Below are 20,103 nucleotides of genomic sequence, written 5' to 3'. Positions count from 1 at the left end.
TCCCGATACGACGTGTTCGGTGCATTTATTATTACTAAGAAAGGAGTAGAAGATAGATACGACACCGAGCAGTCACTTATAATCTGGTCTCTATTCATATCTTGATAAGTTACAGCACCGTGAGACCAGTTGGACAACATGTCCCCTGAGAGACCAAAAGCTTGTCCAAATGGGAACCCCAACTCCCTATTTATAGGCAAAGCCAATCATCCAAAGCAAACCTGAATCATCAATCGAGGGGGAATCTATTGAAGATTTCAAGATGCCTGATTGAAGTTGCAGAAAAATTGAAGATTGCAGAATATTCAAACACGGCTTAAGGTTCTTAAAGCGTTAGTGACGATTCGACAATGACAGCCGAGGGGGAATCTGTTGGTGCATTTTAAGTACGTCTGCCACTATGCGAATAGTTAGATAGAGCGTGTGTTAAATATTGTATAGAATAGGATCAGTTGGACACAGTGTTGATACTGTAAATGTCCATCCGGACGGATGGACAACATATAGTCCAAACCCCCATCTGAATGTAGGTTGTGCAGTGTAAAGCACCAATTCCCCCTGAAATGAATCTTCAGGTCTTTTGCACAGTTCACGACTCTCTTCTGATTTGCTAAACTACAACCTTCACGAACAATCACCAACTTGAAACTAGTCAATGCAGCATCCTCTGTTTTAACTTTAACTGCATCCGAGCTCAGTTTTTGATATATCATTTCAGCACTAGGATCTCGCATTCTGGTTGCTCGATCTAAGAATGTACAAAAACTCAATCGGCAATTGATAGAAACTTCAAATACCCCACTGGTTAACTTCAAATCCGTGATTCCCCCTGAAGATCTGATATCCCGTTTTTCGCGATCACTTTAACGCACCATAAGAATGATTGATCCGTGTAAACGGTATCCTCCACAATCAGCAAATCTTCATCGGAAAACAAATCATCTGGTAATGTAATCCGATCTCTGAAGCATTCATCCACAATCAGATTCATCTGCTCAGATAATCTAGATCTCATAAGCTATCATCCACGATCACTCTCAGATCTCCGATGCTTTCATCCACGATTAGATATTAACACCTCGGATCATCTTGATCCCAGAAGCTTTCACGATAAGATTCACATTCCCCCTGATAATCTGAAGTCGAAACCACCCGAATACTATTACAGCATCACAAATTTCAAAAATGTTTGACATCTGAAATTTTTATTCCCCCTCATTTTTGCAAATTCTGACATCTCTATCACTGAATTCCCCCTCAAACTGAGCAATTCAGTACTCTTTTATCTATGAAAAACTCGACTACGCCAAAAATATGACAATTTTCCCCAAACGTCAGTTTTTCATCATTGCGGATTTTACGTTTTGGCCCATAAATAGTCAGATAACCTGATGATAAACATTCTACACCAGTATCATGACTACCCCACTAATTTCCACAATCTGTGATCGTATCATCAAATCTGTTCATGAAGCCCCAGATGGTGTCCCCGAACAACCCAGCTTGGTGTTAAAAACCAGTCAAAATTTTCAATCACCAAATTTTTTCTGGAGACTCTACTCGTCGTTACGATAAAAAATGCCTTTTTTCGGCATTAGTTCATTCGTTCAAATGAACTAGGTCCATTCATTTGGATGGACTGATCTTGGATCACCTTGACAGTTAGCCACCTGAGTGTCTTCATCCGTCTGGATGGAGTTGATGTCCATCCGGATGAAGTTCTACCCATTCGTCCGAATGACTATATGGTCCGAATGGTCATGGTCTGGATGGTCATCCGAAAGAATTTGTTCTAACAACTCAAGAACACTCAAATCACGTTTTTTCGATCCTGATTATTTATTTGTGTGAATTTCATGATGAAACTTCACAGGATTGTGCGCGAATCAATTCTGAACAGAATGATGGCTTCAATTCCAAAATCCATCCGTGAATTGACCTTTATTTTGATGATTTTCTCTGTTTTAACGTCAAAACTCCCGTTTAACCCAAAATTGATGAGCTTGGGTGATTTAACCGACTGTTAGATCGATTAAATCGGTACCGTAGCTTTGATACCACTTGTGATTCCAGGAACCGACGAGTTTGACGGAGCTTCGGTCCGGATACGACGTGTTCGGTGCGTTTATTATTACTAAGAAAGGAGTAGAAGATAGATATGACACCGAGCAGTCACTTATAATCTGGTCTCTATTCATATCTTGACAAGTTACAGCACCGTGAGACCAGTTGGACAGCATGTCCCCTCAGAGACCAAAAGCTTGTCCAAATGGGAACCCCAACTCCCTATTTATAGGCAAATCCTATCATCCGAATGAACCTATGTCCACCCGTCCGGATGGACTATTACACTGCTCAACCTACATTCGGATGGGGATTTGGACTATATGTTGTCCATCCGTCCGGATGGACCTTTACAGTATCAACACCGTGTCCAACTGATCCTATTGTATACAATATTCAACACACGCTTTATCTAACTATTCGCACAGTGGCAGACGTACGGAATATGCAGCAACAAAGTGGCTTGCACCATGGTGGAAGATCTACTAGCTCCCAAGTATGATTCTGCAAGATAGAATCAATTTCACTCTTGATGGCTTCTTTCCATTGAGGTCCATCTGAAGAGGTGACTGCTTCTCAATAGGTTTGAGGATCACTCTCAACCATGAATGTAAGAAAGTCAGGCCCAAAGGATTTATCAGTCCTTTGCCTTTTACTTCTTTTTGACTTACCCTCTTCAGCCTCTGATTGTTCTTTAGTTTCCTCTCGAACAATCTCATCAACCATTGTTGATGAACTTGTATGATTGGTTGTTGAAGAACTCGTATGAGTTTGTACTAACATTGGAAACTCTTCTTCAAAGTAATTCACATTTCTTGGCCTCGTCTCTATGATAGAGTCCTTGTGTACATCAGGATTCTTGGATTTATATACAAGAAAATGATGTGAGCTACCTTTTTTGGCATATCCAATGAAAATGCAATCAACAATTCTTGGCCCTATTCTTAATGCCTTAGGGGGTGTAACAATCACCTTGGCCAGGCACCGCCACACTTTCAAGTATTTATAAGACGATTTATGTCCCCACCACAACTCATGAGGTGTTACATCCTTATTCTTGAAAGGTATTTTATTTAACAAAAAATTAGCCGACAATATGGAATTCCCCCACATGTCCTAGCTCATCCCAGAACTTATCAACATGGCATTCATCATTTCTTTTAGTGTACGATTCTTTCGCTCTGCGATGCCATTTGATTGGGGTGTATAAGGAGGGGTACACTCATGTATTATGCCACTTTTTGCACATACTTCCCCAAATGGTGAAATGTATTCACCTCCTCTATCACTTCTCACACGTTTTATTTTCTTGTTGAGTTGATTCTTAACTTCAGCTTTATACAAGATAAACTTGTCAACTGCTTCATCCTTACTCTTAAGTAAGTACACATAACAATATCTTGTATTGTCATCAATAAAGGTAATAAAATATTTATTACCACCTCTGGTGGGAATTGATTTTAAGTCACACACATCAGTGTGAATCAGATTAACGGGTTCAGTTATTCTTTCAACTGATTTGAAGGATGATCTTGTTTGTTTGGCTTTGACACAAGTTTTACATTTTGTTTTAGAGTCAATGGAAAAAGTTGGTATGTAATCTAATTTAATTAAACGACGCATCGAATTAAAATTTACATGACCAAGACGTCCATGCCAAACATTAGGAGATTCAACCAAGTAAGTAGAAGTACTAGCATTTTATTCATGTTTTTCTTAACAGCCATTACATTAAGTTTAAACATGTCATTTTGGGCATAACCCTTTCCAACAAACATACCACGCTTAGTTAAAACAAAATTATCACTTTCAAAAACAAAACAAAACAAAAGCCATACTTGTTAAGCATCCAACCCGACACAAGACTCTTGCGTAGGTCTGGACCATAAAGCACATTCTTCAAGGTGAGCTCTCTCCCAGAAGTCACCTTCAAGATTACATCACCTTTTCCCTTGATATAAGCTGTAGCAGCATTACCCATGTACAACTTTTCTTCTCCCACCGCCTCTTTAAACGTATTAAAGAGGGTCCTATCTGGGCACACATGGCGGGTTGCCCCAGTATCAACCCACCTCCCTTTTGGCTCGTTAGCCACCAAATTTACCTCCTCCGTCATGGTAGTGAGGTCTGAAATAATGGCCACTAAGGGCATACCATCATCATCATCATCATCAACCATAAGAGTCGTGTTAGGTTTAGGCTCTTTGCACTGATTAGCAACGTGACCAGTTTGTCCACAGGTGTAACATTTCCCTTTGAAAGGACCAACCTTCTTTTTCACACCACCTTTATTTGGCCCAAGGTCAACATCTTTGTTTTTCCCTTTGCCTTTGAACTTGTGGCCTTTGTTACCCTTGTAACCCCTTGAGGATTGACCGTGTTCCAAAAGGTTCGCTTTTGTAGAAGCTTCAACTTGAATTCCTTTGTGTGACAGTCTGTTGTCCTCCTCAATACGAAGACGAACCACAAGGTCTTCAATAGTCATTTCCTTTTGCTTATGCTTAAGGTAATTCTTGAAGTCCACCCAACTAGGAGGCAACTTTTCAACAATTGCTGCCACCTGGAATGTTTCATTCAGATTCATTCCTTCTGACAGAATGTCACTAGAATAATTTGCAATTCGTAGACTTACCTCACCACAGTTTTTGAATCAATCATTTTATAGTCCAAAAACCTAGCCACAACATACTTTTTAGTACCCGCATCCTCAGTCCTGTATTTCCATTCCAATGACTCCTATAATTCTTCGGCAGTTGGAACCTTGAGATACACATTATACAAGGCATCAGAGAGGCCATTCAACACATTGTTGCGACATAGGTACTCAGAATGTTTCCAAGCATCAACAGCACTCACAGATTGGTCATCAGTTGTCCCTTCTGCGAGAACAAGAGGGAACTCCGTCAAAAACCTCGCAAGGTTTAGAGTGGTTAGATAGAACAACATCTTTTGTTGCCATCTCTTAAAATTAAAACTAGTAAACTTCTCTGGTTTTTCAGCATGGTTAGCAACCGCTTGAGCCGCTTGGGTACCAACCAATGGTCCCAAGGTAGTGGATGTGGATCCAACAGTTGTTGATGTGGTTGCTGAAACAGCAGCCATTTCTGAAACAAGAATAAAAATACAATCAGTTTATGGTAGAAACAAATTGGTTTACAGAAAACCAATGCAAACTACATAAGTTTGCTAATAAACAAAAGAAACTGTTTGTAAAAAAATTTAAAACCAAAACAGTGAACGAGTTTTAAAATATGTTTTAAGCTTGTAGGAGCACCGTTCACAAAAATAAAGAAATACACTTTTATTAATATTTTCCATGCGAATTACAAGTAGTAAAATGAAAACTATAGAATAAAATTACAAACAGAATGAAACAAATAACCTTAAACTAGTTACAACGAAAGAAAATATACAAAAGCTGAAAGACGAGATAGTGGCTGAGTCACGTTCAAGACGCTTCCCTTAAAACAGATTGCGGGCCACTCAGGTGAACCCGTCTGTTTCCCAGGGTACAACAGCCTAAGCAGATTGTACTGCCGGGATTAGCCTAGCACCCGAAAGGATGCCTGAAACAAGAGTGCGTAGAGATGAAAAGTCAGGGAATTCGTTTGATGTGTGTGTGTTGTATGAACCATACGACTTCAGTCTTGTGTATCTAAAACAAAGCACAAAGCTTTGTATATATACTGGTTAGAGTTTGAAATGATATCTCTATATTGAATGCATCATTCAATAAAATAAATTCTAGAATTCAGTAGCACAATGAATTCTGAAACTTATAAAAATAAATTTTAGAATTCAATGGCACAATTAATTCTGTAACTTAATTATTTGACTGGTGGAATTTGAACAGTCTCTAGCTGACAACACCAGGCCAAGATTCATCTAAAAAATACTAAAGGCGGCTGCAAGCGGATCTTGGCGATGTGAGCGTGCGAAGTGCGCCATCAAAGCGCCACATTACGTCCATCGCCCTCGTCCTGGGCGCGGGCCCGTGTCGGGTGCTTTGCACCCTCCTGGCTACCACTGGGTGTGAGTTGTCACACAAGAATACATTCGTATAGAGAATTCTAATTATAAATCCACAAAAGATTTATCTCTCCACCTATGTGGGACAAGCTCAATTTCCCACATATTTATGGTTCCAACACACAAACTTAATGCTCAAGATCTCTCATTCATCTTGGCTTAATTATTAAATAATCATTATATTAACTCATAATATAATATTATTTATAAATTTTCCAACATAAGAGTACGAGTATGAGTTATCCAAAAAAATATATATTAATTGACTAACAAGATAATTGACACGAAAAGTTATAACTTAATAATAGAAATCTGAGAGTTTAACCTGAGTTAATTTGACAAAGAAAACCCATATGATAACAATCGTCTCAATTAAAATTAAAATGTAATACAGCTTGTAAAAAGTGAACAGTGGAAATAAATATTGCTTACCTCAGAATATGCTAAATTTGGAACCTTAAGGATAAGTAATAACCGCTCAGTACAGCTGAAAACAGAAGCCAATAAAAGCAAGTTTAGGATACACAAACTGAAACTAAAACCGACAAAATGGCAGAAAAGGCCGAGGATAGATGGTTGAGGCAGGGCCGGCCCTTGAGTGTGCACCGGCTCAGGGCCAAAATTAAAAGGACCCATAATTTTTTTAAATTTATTATACATATGTTATATTATATAATCTATAAAACAACCATGTCAAACACCCACCATGGTTCATTGGCGCCTTCTCTAGAACACAAGTTTAATTCTTGTTGTTAATGCAAAAGATGGGTGGGCATCATGCATGTTCCTCTTTATATTTTCACAATTAATTGTTAAGAGAATTGATCCTGTACATGACAACATTTGCGTACTAAGTATAGGAGAGTTTGAGAGAAGGACACGTGTCCTTAGCTTAAAGGATAATTTAGTCCTTTCTTATTTAAGCACCTTTCCTCTTAAATTTCAAACGTCTATAATTTTTTCATACGTTAATATTTAAAAAAAAAATTACATCGTATTAACGGGTATTTCATTCTCTTTAATTCGAGCAGCATATTGCTATAGTTTTCTTAAAAAAAGTTACAGGATTTTGAATACCTATTAATTCATTACGTGATTTTGAATACCCATTACGTAATTACACATTTAACATAAACCATTACGTGATTACACATTCAATATAAATCCATTACCTTATTACACATTCAATATGATTTGTTATAACTAATGTTATTTCAATTATGCTTGTTACGTAATTACACATTCAAATAATAAGAACTTGATAATTTATGATTTATTACGTGATTAAATCTCTAATATTTGTCATTATGTGGTTATTATAGGTTGATTTGGCTAATGCTTTGTATATAATTTATCCTTAATACGTGATTAGACCTGGAATATTTAGTATTCAAAATCACGTAGTTACGTAATAATACATAGTCAACTATTGTTACGTAATTAAGTAATCACTTAGTGGGGTTTCACATACTATAACGAAATCACATAATCACGTAATGGATGTTCAAAATCACGTAGTCATGTTGGGTTTTCAAAATCACGTAATCACGTAATGGGTATTCAAAATCATGTAATTTTTTTTAAGAAAACTATAGCAATAGGCTGCTTGAATTAAAGAGAATGAAAGGTTCGTTAATACGGCGTATTTTTTTTGGGAATAATGGATTTTAATAATTCAAACTACTAGCCGTTGGCCGGCAACGGTCCCAACTTTAAAAATAACCACTGGTAGTCCCACATTTTCATATATTGTATACTAATGGACATTTAGTAAAAGAACCTTAATTTCTTTTTGTCCCCTTATCCTTTTCGGTTTAGTAAATGTTCATTGGTTTACAATATATGAAAAGTGGGACCACCACTAGTTATTTTTGAAATTATTATCGTTGCCGGCCAACGAAAAATAGTTAGGATTATCAAAATCCATTATTCTTTTTTTTTTTAATATTAATGTATGAAAAAATTATAGCCATTGAAAATAAATAGGGGAAGGAGTTCAAGTAAGAAAAAATCATAATACCATTTCTCTATATATTTTCTTCAATTGTTTTGAACCCCATATTTACGAAAATATTACCGAGTAATTATGAGTCATTGATGTTGATCAATGACTGTGAATTTCGCATATCTTTTAATGGCCGCGTTTTATAAGGCCTTTGGGTGTACGTTAACCTATGTTAACTCCACCTAAGTGTCACATCAATCTTTTTTCCCCATTTCACTTTGCCACACTCCAAGGAAATGGTTTAATCCTAATAACTTCATTTAACCCTATCTTTTAGTGGTTTTTGGTCTAAAAAAGAAAAGAATAATTAATTCAATCTCTTAACATTGGGTTAACATGTTAACATATAACCCATTTAATGTCCTTTAACACAAGGAGAGAGTGACTTGCAATGTTAGTTAACATGCCATGTCATTTTTAACAATCTAAATGTTAAAGTACACCCCATGGCCTAATAGATAAAATGCTTTAACAATATTATGTTTTAGAACTTCAATTTCCTAATTCTCCTATATATTCTCCTATATATTAATATATGAATGAAATGAACAGTAAACAAACTATAATATAATAAAATATTATATACATTTTTTTAATAATTTTATTATCTTAGTATTATAATAATGGTTATCTCCTTTACTTTTTAAGTCTGATAAGCTTAGTGTTACTCGGTACTTGTATAAAAAATACTAGTTCGTTATCGGTAAAATACTGGTTCGTTATCGGTACATGAAGGTACAAACCAGCATCAGCCTGGTACATAAAACACCAAAAGTTGGTACCGGATTAAGTTTGATAATCTTTTAGTTCGATAAATTTGGTACTGCTACTCAGTACCATTTGCTCATCCCTTATCACGGGTACCGTACGAACACCAACGGTATCATACAACTTTTTTTAGTTTCAGGGGTAGGGATGAGCTCGGTGCTAACTGATACCGAATTGGTATTGGTACCGAAAATACCGGTTACGGTATCGGTATATGAAGGTAAAAACCGGTAGCGAACCGGTACTAGGAACGCCAAACGTTAGTACTGAACTGGTACTTAAGATCTTTCGGTTCAGGAAATTGGGTACCGGTACCCATTACTATTTGCTCATCTCCGACTACGGGCTTCTACTGAACAACAACATTACCATACAACTTTTTTAGTTTTTCTTTCGGTTACTTTTTAGTGTTTTCTTATACATTTTCTTTTTATTCTGGTCAGCGATTCCGTGTGCAACGCGCTCATAGTGATTTCAAACACATATAAACACAGACTAAATAACAAAAAAAGTTTGTCACAACGCGACGACGGTTGTTATAACTAGTTCAATTTAAGGGTAATACATTTCAAACAGTAAAATTATTTAAAATAACAATGATAATTCTCCAAACCACTATAAGTTTATGTAGTAATTAAAATTTTCTAATTTATTTAGTATTTTGTCTTTGGTTTTATTTCTTTTAGTTTAGTTTTTATTTTTTATTATGTTTAACTAATTTCCTACATATACAAAAAGAAGTTAGGGGAATAGTGCCACGTAGTTGCGTGGCACTTCCCTATTAGACCAAAAATTTTATTATTTTTTATTTGTTTTAAAATTACGTTTTTGTCCTTAATTTAAAATAAAATTATGGTTTTGCCCCACTTCAAAATAAAATTATGTTCTTGTCCCTCGCTCAAAATTACAATTTTGCCCTAGGTACAAAAAGGAAGTTAGGGGAATAGTGCCACGCAGCTGCGTGGCACTTCCCTATTAGACCAATAATTTTATTATTTTTATTCGTTTTAAAATTTCGGTTTTGTCCTTAATTTAAAATAAATTTACGGTTTTGCCCCACTTCAAAATAAAATTATGTTCTTGTCCCTCGCTCAAATTTACGATTTTTCCCTCGGTTCAAAATTATGATTTTATCCCTAGATTACGATTACAATTTTGGCCCCAGTTCAAAATAAATTTTTGCTTTTGCCCTCCAACTTCAGTTTAAAATTAAGGACAAAACCGGTTCAAAATAAAAGTATGTTTATGCCCCCCAATTCAAAACTACGATTTTGCCCTCAGCTCAAAATTTTGATTTTTCCCAGTTCAAATTAAAAATATAGTTTTGTCCCCAACTTAAAATTACGATTTTGTCCTTAGTGCAAAGTTATATAACGATTTTGTCTCTGCTTCAAATTTATAGTATTGCTATCACTTTAACTTTTGGCAAATTGCGGTTTTACCCAAGTCAACAAATACAACTTTGCCCTCAGTTTAAATTACAGTATTGCTATCATTTTAGTTTTTTTTTTTAACAAAAGTATAAAAGGGGTTTTTTAATTGGTTGACTGGAGTTATTTTTTTCCATGTCAATGAGCTGCCTAACACTCGCTCATTAATTAATCCTGACAAACTACAGTTTTGCCCTAAGCTCAGAACTACAGTCTTGTCATCGTTTTAGTTTTTTTTTCCTAACAAAACTATAATAGTGTTTTATTAATTGATTGCGAATTATTCGGCCATCGCCCCGCAACGTGGGCGGGGCATCAACTAGTTTATTTCTATTTTTAAGATACATATTTTAATAAGAATTTGAGTATTTAAAATAAATTATAAAAAGTGGTGGGGGTTAAAATTATAAATATTAGTTTAGTAATTTTGAATTTCTTTAGAAAGCGTAATTTCTTTTGGAACAAACTTCGTTTTTATAGAAAGTAAATACGCAATGCATTTGCATAAGTAATAAATTCTTTTGTTTGGTGTTATTTGATGCTATTTAGTTCTTCTGTTGGTGTTATTTGATGGGGTGCTACTTTCTACACCCCCTATTTACTTTTTTCACCCCCCTCCTCTCACATACTTACAGGTGGGGCCTGCGTGGGACCGACAGTTTTCCTCTCACAAGGGGGGGTGTAATCAGGAAGGGTGGGGGGTGCGTATAGAATGAGCCTATTTGATGCTATATTTAAGTAGAGTAACAATTTTTATTTTACAGTTTTGAGCAAGAGTAATAATATTACAAATAGAGTATTTTTGGTTTATATACTATAGCTAGTACGAGTACGGTAATACGATTGAGACGAAGTGAATCGATACCGGCCGAATAACATTGATACCAATATCATTGGTACGTCCAAAACTTATCTTAAATAATATGAAAAAGCTAAAAATAAAAAATATGCAATCATATAAAGATAAAAATAAGAAAATATACACGTAGGCAACATAGTAAAAATTTATGAGTTAAATTGATTCATAAGATCTTTTTACCGTTCTATAACTCGTAGATTCTTATTAAAAAGAAAGGTGTAAATTTGTTAAACGTAGTTGTATCCATAATAGAGTATGATTTCGACCGGACAACATCAATGCCGATATTAATATTATCAAAACCGGTACCGGTATTCGTCTTACTAAGGCGAGCAGGGCCCGATTTTTTTTATCTCGCCTAGGGACCTGACATTTTCAGAGAGAACCGTGGATTGAGGTTCGTGGGGATGCAGTTAGCAATCGAGCATATAAACATACGAGGAATGTGTCAGCATTTTTAGGTGAAGGGAACATATGTATATAATTACGTATATAATTCCACAACGTTATAGTTAACAAGTATATAGCCCATGGCATTATAGCCTAGTGGCATCTTGGGGGTGAGATACGACTTTTGGACCATTAGGTCCTGGGTTCGATTCTCACAAAGGGGGGTTTTCCCAGATTTATTGGGTTTTCTCCTGAATTGGTGTATAGGCATTATAGCCTAGTGGAGATGGATATGATCGGGTGGTTCTACTGGTGGCACAATGATACTCCAGTGGTCCGTCAGTGATCCTAATTTGCCGTTCAAAAAAAAAAATTTAACAAGTATATAACTACGTATATGATTACACAACGTTATAATTAACAAGCTAATAAATGCTCAACATAATTATGTAACATACAAATATAATTACGCAACCTTATATCAACACTATCAACATTATTGTTTTCAAAGTTGTTTTATAAATATAATTAATAATAAAATAAAATTAAAATTAAATTAAATAAAAGAAATTTAATTTAACTATTAAATTATCTATATATATTAACAAATATTAATGATAATTTATATTAAAGATGGTATGATTCTTGGCTTTATGGTATAACTAGGTACATGTCGCACACCATGATAATTGATGAGTAAATTTATAAAATCAAACAAAATCATATCTAAATGCGTTATATTATTTGTGTCGTAACTCGACTTAGACATCAAAATAATAAGACAACATAAAACAATATAAGGTAAACAAAAAAGAAAACGGTAGAAACTTAACCTGTTCGGTGCAGTCATTATAGCAAAAAAAAAAAAAAACAAAAGTAAAAAATATGATCAAAAGGGCATCGTTGTGTTCGTTTAAAAAAATAAAAATTAAAAATTAAAAAAAAAAACTAAGAAAAGAGGAAAAAGAAAAAACAAATGCATGTTAGCAAACCCAATGTTCACATTAGGTATGATTACTATTCAAACTTCTCCTGTTTTATATAGAGATAAAACAATATAAGGTAAACAAAAAAGAAAACGGTAGAAACTTAACCTGTTCGGTGCAGTCATTATAGCAAAAAAAAAAAAAAAAACAAAAGTAAAAAATATGATCAAAAGGGCATCGTTGTATTCGTTTAAAAAAATGAAAATTAAAAATTAAAAAAAAAAACTAAGAAAAGAGGAAAAAGAAAAAACAAATGCATGTTAGCAAACCCCAATGTTCACATTAGGTATGATTACTATTCAAACTTCTCCTGTTTTATATAGAGATAATTTTGTTTTAGAATAATGAATTACATAAAAGTTATATATATTTTTTTAAGAAAAATGGTAGAACACTAGAACTAGATTTAACGATAAAAAGTCAATAATATCCTTAAGCCATTTTTTCCACTTTATTATGTATGATTTTGCCAAAGCCTCAAACCATTGAAAAACTTGATCAATGGTTCAAAATCATTTTGTACACTTCGCACCAAAAAAACTATTTACACACATATATTATTTGGCAAGAATTATTGATGTTATTGTATAAAATGTCAAATAATAGGTAATACTTAATACGGAATCATCGTTCTTATTGTATATAAACTTTACTAGACCAACCTAATGTTGAATTTGAGGTTTAGAGTCATTGTTGAGGATCACTTCAAAAGTTACGTAAACTAGAAACTTTAGATGTTGAATCAATAGACAATAGTGTATAGCAACATTTGAGTTGACTATTAACATTAACATTAACATTAACAACACCTACATTTTCCCTTGTCGACGGGAATAGTGATGTTAGGTGGTTGGCTAAAAGTGGCGGCCACCTTTTTCTTATTTTTTTTTTAATATAATAGTGATAGTAATTATATTTAATATAATAGTGATAGTAATTTATATGTTTTGTCAAATTACAATTGTATCCTAAGTTTAAAATTACGATTATGTCCCCGGTTTAAACTAAAATTTGTCTTTTGCCTCTGCCTAAATTTATGCTTTTTCCCTCAGTAAAAAAATACGCTTTTGACCCAGTTCAAAATAAATTTATTCTTTTTGCCCCAGCTAAATTACGATTTGGTCCTTAGTTTAAAATTACGAGTTCACCCCCGGTTCAAAATAAAACTTTGGTTGGCGGGAATAGTTGTGTTATGTGGTTGGCCAAAAGTGGCGGCCACTTTCGTTTTTTTTTTTTCCATATAATAGTTATTTATAGATCCTGCCAAACTACAATTTTATCCTAAGTTTAAAATTATGATTTTGTCTCCGGTTCAAATTAAAATTTTGGTTTTGCCCCTGCTTAAATTTACGCTTTTGTCGTCAGTTAAAAAATACGCTTTTGCCCAAAGTTCAAATAAACTTATGGTTTTGCCCCTAGCTAGAGTCTTGCCAAATTACGATTTGGTTCCCGGTTTAAAATTACGATTTGGCCCCCAGTTCAAAATAAAACTTTGGTTTTGCCCCAAGCTAAAAATTATGATTTCGCCCGTAGTTAAAAAATTACGATTTTGCCCCCAATTCAAAAGAAAAAAATTAGTTTTGCCCTCAGTTAAAAATATTATTTTACCTCCATTATAAAATTATGATTTGACCTCAGCTAAAAAATTGCAATCTTGCCATCGTTTTCTTGGGCAAAACCATGGTAGTGTTTTATTTTACTTGGTTAAGTCAATTTTGTTTTATTCGTGCGAAACAGCTGCCTAGCACTCGCTAATTGGTCCTGACAGATTATTCTTTTGCCCCCAACTATGAATTACACGCTTGCCATCGTTTTAGTTATTTTGTATCATAACTATGATACTGTTTTTCTTTAATTGGTTAACTTGATGTATCTTTTTTTATATCGTGTTATAAGTAACATGTATACCTAACCGACATAAAGGCGTACATGTTATTAAACTATGAAATATTCGTTTTAGCGCCCCGCAACGCGGGCGGCGCATAACTCTAGTTAGTTGAATACATAGATAATAGATTATATAACATAAGGGTGTCCGGGGCGCTTTGCAGGGAGAGTTGCGATGAGGTAAGTCCCCAAGTGGGAACACCGCCGTCATCAACTCGGGGAGCCTAATCGGGGAATGGGAGCGGTGGGAGGTAACCGCATGAAGGGAGAGAGGGAGAGGGTGGCCCACCAGCATTTCAACCAATCAAATTATTTTCCTTTTTTTGTCTTTTTAATAAAAAAACAAGTCCCCCAAGAGGGGAGTTCCGCCATCAAATTGACGGTGTGGGGGGAGTTAAAGGGGGAGTTGACGTGGCGCGTGCTGATTGGGTGTGTGTAAGAGAGGTCACTCCCCTAAGAGAGGAGTGCCCCTCTCACCCTAAAGGTTTGTATTAAGGGTGAGAGGGGCACTCCCCTCTTAGGGGAGTCCCCGAGGGGAGTCCCCTCTCTTACACACACCCAATCAGGTTATGCCACGTCAACTCCCCTCTTAAACTCCCCTCACACCCTCAATTTGATGGCGGCACTCCTCTCTTAGGGGACCTGCTTTTTTTTTTCTTATTTGTTGTAATTATGCATGTTTATAAATTAAAAAAAATATTAATAAAAATTAAATAAAATTTAAGAAAAGACATTTCAAACTAGAAAATAAAAATAAAAATTACATTCAAACTAGAAAATAAAAATTACATTCAAACTAGAAAATAAAAATTTTAGAAATTGCATGGCCACCCGTACTTGTTAGCGATGTCGCGCTTTCGGGCGAGGATGAACGGCAACATTTCCGGCGGAGCATCGTCGTGCGGCTTGAGGAATGTTTTCATATCTCGATCGTACGCGTAGTTTCTCATCGTCTCGCGTTGTTCCGTTATGAGCTCGCGAGCCTCCGACTCTCTTTTCTTCCTCAATTCAATTGCCTCCAATTCCATCGCGTGCTTCGCTTCTTTCATGGCGGTGTACTCTTTGAATTGTGCCGCCAACTCGGCCGAACCCTCGGACGATGTTGCTTGACGCTTGTCTCGCCGTTGTGTTCTTTGTGGCGAGAGGTCTTCGTTCATATCGGGTATGGAAGGGTCCACCTCAACGGGCTTTCTTTTTTGTGTCGAACCTTCCCCTTCCTCACCCAACAATGGGACTTGGGCTCATTTGTCGTGTTTTCGAACGACCTCCCATGCCTCGACATGTTGAAAATCGTTCGGATATCTATCTTTAAATTCCTTTAAAGCGACTTTCATCACGTTGAGATCGCTACACCCGCTTCCTCGTGTGCGATCCTACATATTATAAAATAATAAGTGTTAAAAAAATATGAACTTAGTAAACAAAATTAAAAAATATACAACATTAAAAAATATAATTTTTACCGCTTGTTGGTATAGGCCGTTGAAAAAGTTTATTTTCGTCATCATCGGGCCCCATTTAGACCGTACTTGATGCACGGTCCGGTTACTTCCACCAACGGTGGCGTTATAATGATCTAAGATCTTACGCCAAAAACTATCGCGGTTTTGTTGATTGCCCTTCTTTTCGTTGGTAGAGCAATGTATCCACGCCTTCGCCAATGCCTCTTCTTGGACCTTTGTCCATTTTTGGCTCTCCATTTTTCCCTTTTTATCCCGAGCATCATCTTCTTTGTTGCCGGCGTCTTCATCCACATTATATTCATCGTCACCGGTGTCATCTTCATAGTCGCCCAAATTTTGAGTTTCGGGCACTACTTCCTCGTCCTCGTCGTCGTAAATAGGTAGAGGACGTTCAACATTTCCTCGTGTAGATGGAACTTGTGGGGAACGAAAACCATACAGGTCGAAGGCGGGGGATTGAGAAGGATCCATTGATAACAAATTTTGAAAATAGCCGAAAGTGGTTGAAGGTTGGGTGGTTGGGTGTTGTAAAAGGAGGGGTGTGAAGGTTGTTGGAAAAAAACGGGGGTTGTGAAGTATATCCGAAAGGGGGTTGTGGTTGTGCACTTGCACCGCTCGAACCACCACGAGACGGTTGCGAGCCGCGTCCCTTAGCTTTTTTCTTGGCTTCGCGGGGTTGGTTCTCCATTGCTCGGTTTGGCTTTGTGTTGTATTTGATAGATTTTTAGAGTGAGTTTGAGAATGGGTGTGGTAAAAAATTAGATTAAGTTAGTTATATATATTGGTTAAAATTGAATTTTTTTTTTTAATTTCGACCGTTGCCCAACGTCTCAATCTCGATCCTCGCAATTCTTCAGCGGTGAACCCTCCCCGATCCCCCTCCCCGATTTGCCTCACCGCGGGGATGGCGGCGGTGTTCCCGCTCGAGGACTTGGGTCACCACCCCCACTCCCCGCATGGTGCCCCGTATACCCTAATGAAAAAAAAAATGTTAGCCCATTAGACATTAGACATTAGACATATATTAAAAAACAAAGGCAATGAACAGTAAACGATGGCATTTCGGTAATTTACAACCCGCAGAACATAAAACCCTACTGCCCTCTGATTCCAAGAAACAAATCGTCAGAGAAAAAGAGGGCCGGAGAATCCAGAGCGACGGAGATGGTTGTTGGCGACGGCAGACGCGGCTGAGGCCATTCTGTGCTCCGACGACGGGTACGTGAAAAAGCGGGTACGTGAAGGAACATCATCGCTGGCCAATTGGCCTTACACTGGCGGGAACATCAACGGTGGTAGGTAGGGTTTAAACACTGGCGGCTTTGAAGGTCGGCCGCTGGGTTCAAGAACTCATTGACAATAGTAACCCACTTGCCGTCCGATGAAGACGATGGTAGTCGATTCGAGACCAGGGACCGGCTAACTGATCTAGGGTTCCGATAAGGGTCGGTTAGGGTTCCGGCAACTCCGATGTAGTGCATGTCTCTAAACTGGTCAGATTTTTAAACTTGAAGGAGATCCATTATATTGCCAGGTTCTTTTAGATGAACTTAGGGCTGTAAACGAACCGAACGAACACGAACAAGGCTATGTTTGTGTTCGTTCATTAAGGAAATTTGGATGTTCGTGAACTGTTCGCGAACACATGACAAACAGAAGTTTGTGTTCGTGTTCGTTCGTTAAGGAATTTTGGTTGTTCGCGAACAGTTCATGAACACCAACCACGAACACAAATGAACTTTAATTTTGAAAATTAAAAAGGCACCGTTAATCTTAAACATTGTACACAGCGAAAGTAGTTAAATATAACCATTTAAAGATTGAATGGATGGATAATATTGGGTTCAATCGATTGGAGATAAGCTGAATGAAGGAGCGTGATATCAAAAAAAGGGAGAGGGCAAGAGAGAGGGAAATAATACATATGGGGAAAGTAAAAAATTAATAAAACATTATAAATTTTTAGAAAAATAAACATAAAAAACCTAAACGAATGGACATAAACGAACGAACACGAACGAACATATTATCGAACGTTCACGAACGCAGTCGAACGAACGAGACCTTTGTTCGTGTTCGTTCGTTAAGCTTATCGAATGAAATTTTTGTTCGTGTTCGTTCGTTAAGCTTATCGAACGAACATAAACGAACTTCCCGCCGCACGGTTCACGAACTGTTCGCTGAACGTTCGGTTCGTTTACAGCCCTAGATGAACTAATTTAATCATGTAACATAGTGTATATTTATTTGTAAATTTACAGAAGTTAAGCATTCTATAATCCATGTACAAGAAACTCTGTGTTAGTTGTATATGTATTATTAATCTGATGACAAATTGGATGTTTTTATAAAGGGATTCGAATCATTCGGGGTGACTTGGGGGTTTTTGGGCGTTTTTCCCCAAAACAACGCCCCACGACGCTGTGTAACCGCTCCCATGGGCGTTATTTTCAAACAATTGGGCTGGGGCGTGCTTAAAAAAACGCTTTGCATGTATCCTTTTTCAAATTATGATAAATGACATTTTTGGATGGTTTTTCTTTTTATTCAATTCTATTACATAATGCCCCACATCCCCACTACACCCGTTTTAGAAAAACGCGACTGGACTGTCACATGACGCAAAACGCCCAAAGGTGGGGGCATTATTGGTGTCTTCCGCTACACATGATCAGTAAGTTGGCCAGTGATATTGGGTTAAGTTTAGTCAATTTACAACTTATTAGCAAATTAATTTGTATGTTAAGTGGTAATCACTAATCGTAGGCTTCTTTTAATTTATTTTTTTCAAGTTTGGGGAGAGGGCGGAGGAGGTGGAATTTCTCTGTGGGTTTTAACGATTGCTGAACAAGTGTCTATATCTTTTGATGGAGAGTTGGGAACATATGCTTGCTTTTAAGATGTTACAAAATTCTGCAATTCGAATGCATGCCAAAGGGCTTTCAAACAAGTAAGTGTTTCTCACATCTGGATGTGTATTTTGAATAATGAGATATTCAATTGTAATCAGTTTTAGTTTCATTCCAGCCAACGGTGTATAATAAATCTGGATGAGATGTGTGAATATCATTGAAGTCATCCATCAGCTATGTTGTCCCAATGTTCTGAGCTTAAAGTAGTTGTTTTAGTTAGATCCAAAATGCTATGGCTCATCCAAACATAGTCGATACTATAGCTCTTGAGATTATTTCATCTGGTGATTATATCTATATTGCAACTTATGTATGCTAATACTTATGTAGTATATGCATCGACATGTGGATATCCTAAGCCCTCATTTTGTTTTATGTCACTAGGTATGAATTTTCTTCTATTTCAGATTGTAACAATGGCTGTTGTTTGGGTCTTACTTCTTAGGGCTGTGATGATGACCTGCGATGATGACCTGGTAGTCATTTGAGCCTCCATCATGGGTTTTAGGTATCCCATTTTTAGTGGCTGTGAGGATAATCCTCCCCCCCCCCCCCCCCCCCCCCAATGTGTATATTAATGATTAAACCTCCTAAACAATTATATTTGAAAAGTTAATAATACAATTTTAATCACATTTGACACTCTGATTGTTCATACAGAAACTTTAAACCTTTGGACATTAAGGGTTTCAAGGCAACCATCTTAGTTTAAAAAAGCGAGCTTTAAGCAAGCTTAAAGCGTGAGGCGATGAAGCGCTAGGGTTGTCGCTTTTTTGCTCCAGAGGCAACAAATCACGTGAAGCGTTTTGAAGCGCCATTGGTTTGAAGCGACGCTTCAGCTCAATCAGGTCAGATTTAGGTTTTTAATTTAGGCCCAATAGTCTCTAATAAGGTTTAATTGAGGCCCGCTACTTCTTTACCCTAAAAAGAAGAACGTTAGTAAACATCTTCAGCCGCTCCCTCCCTCTTCACCATCGATTCTTCATACTTTCTCCAATAATCGACTTTAATTTATGTTTTAATTATGTTTTTATGTGTTAAGTGTGTTTTTTTAATCATGTTTTTTGTGTTTATTATTGATTAACAAGCAGAATATGTCATATTGATGTGTACAAATATTTTTTTATTTTTATTTTTTATTTTGAGCGCTTTGTATACGTGAAGCTCTCGCTTCGCACTTACAACATCTTGGAACCAAAACGCTTCGGAGTGCCTAACGCTTTTTTAAAAGGTCAACCAAACTCAACCTTACCCAGCCCGTTTCGACATAGTACACGAAATACAGATTTTGACCCAACCTATTGTGGCCA

The sequence above is a fragment of the Helianthus annuus genome, chromosome 7, assembly GCF_002127325.2.
Source record: "Helianthus annuus cultivar XRQ/B chromosome 7, HanXRQr2.0-SUNRISE, whole genome shotgun sequence".
Lineage (NCBI taxonomy): Eukaryota > Viridiplantae > Streptophyta > Magnoliopsida > Asterales > Asteraceae > Helianthus > Helianthus annuus.
The sequence above is the reverse complement of the archived record's forward strand: the minus strand, read 5'-3'. Positions refer to the sequence as shown.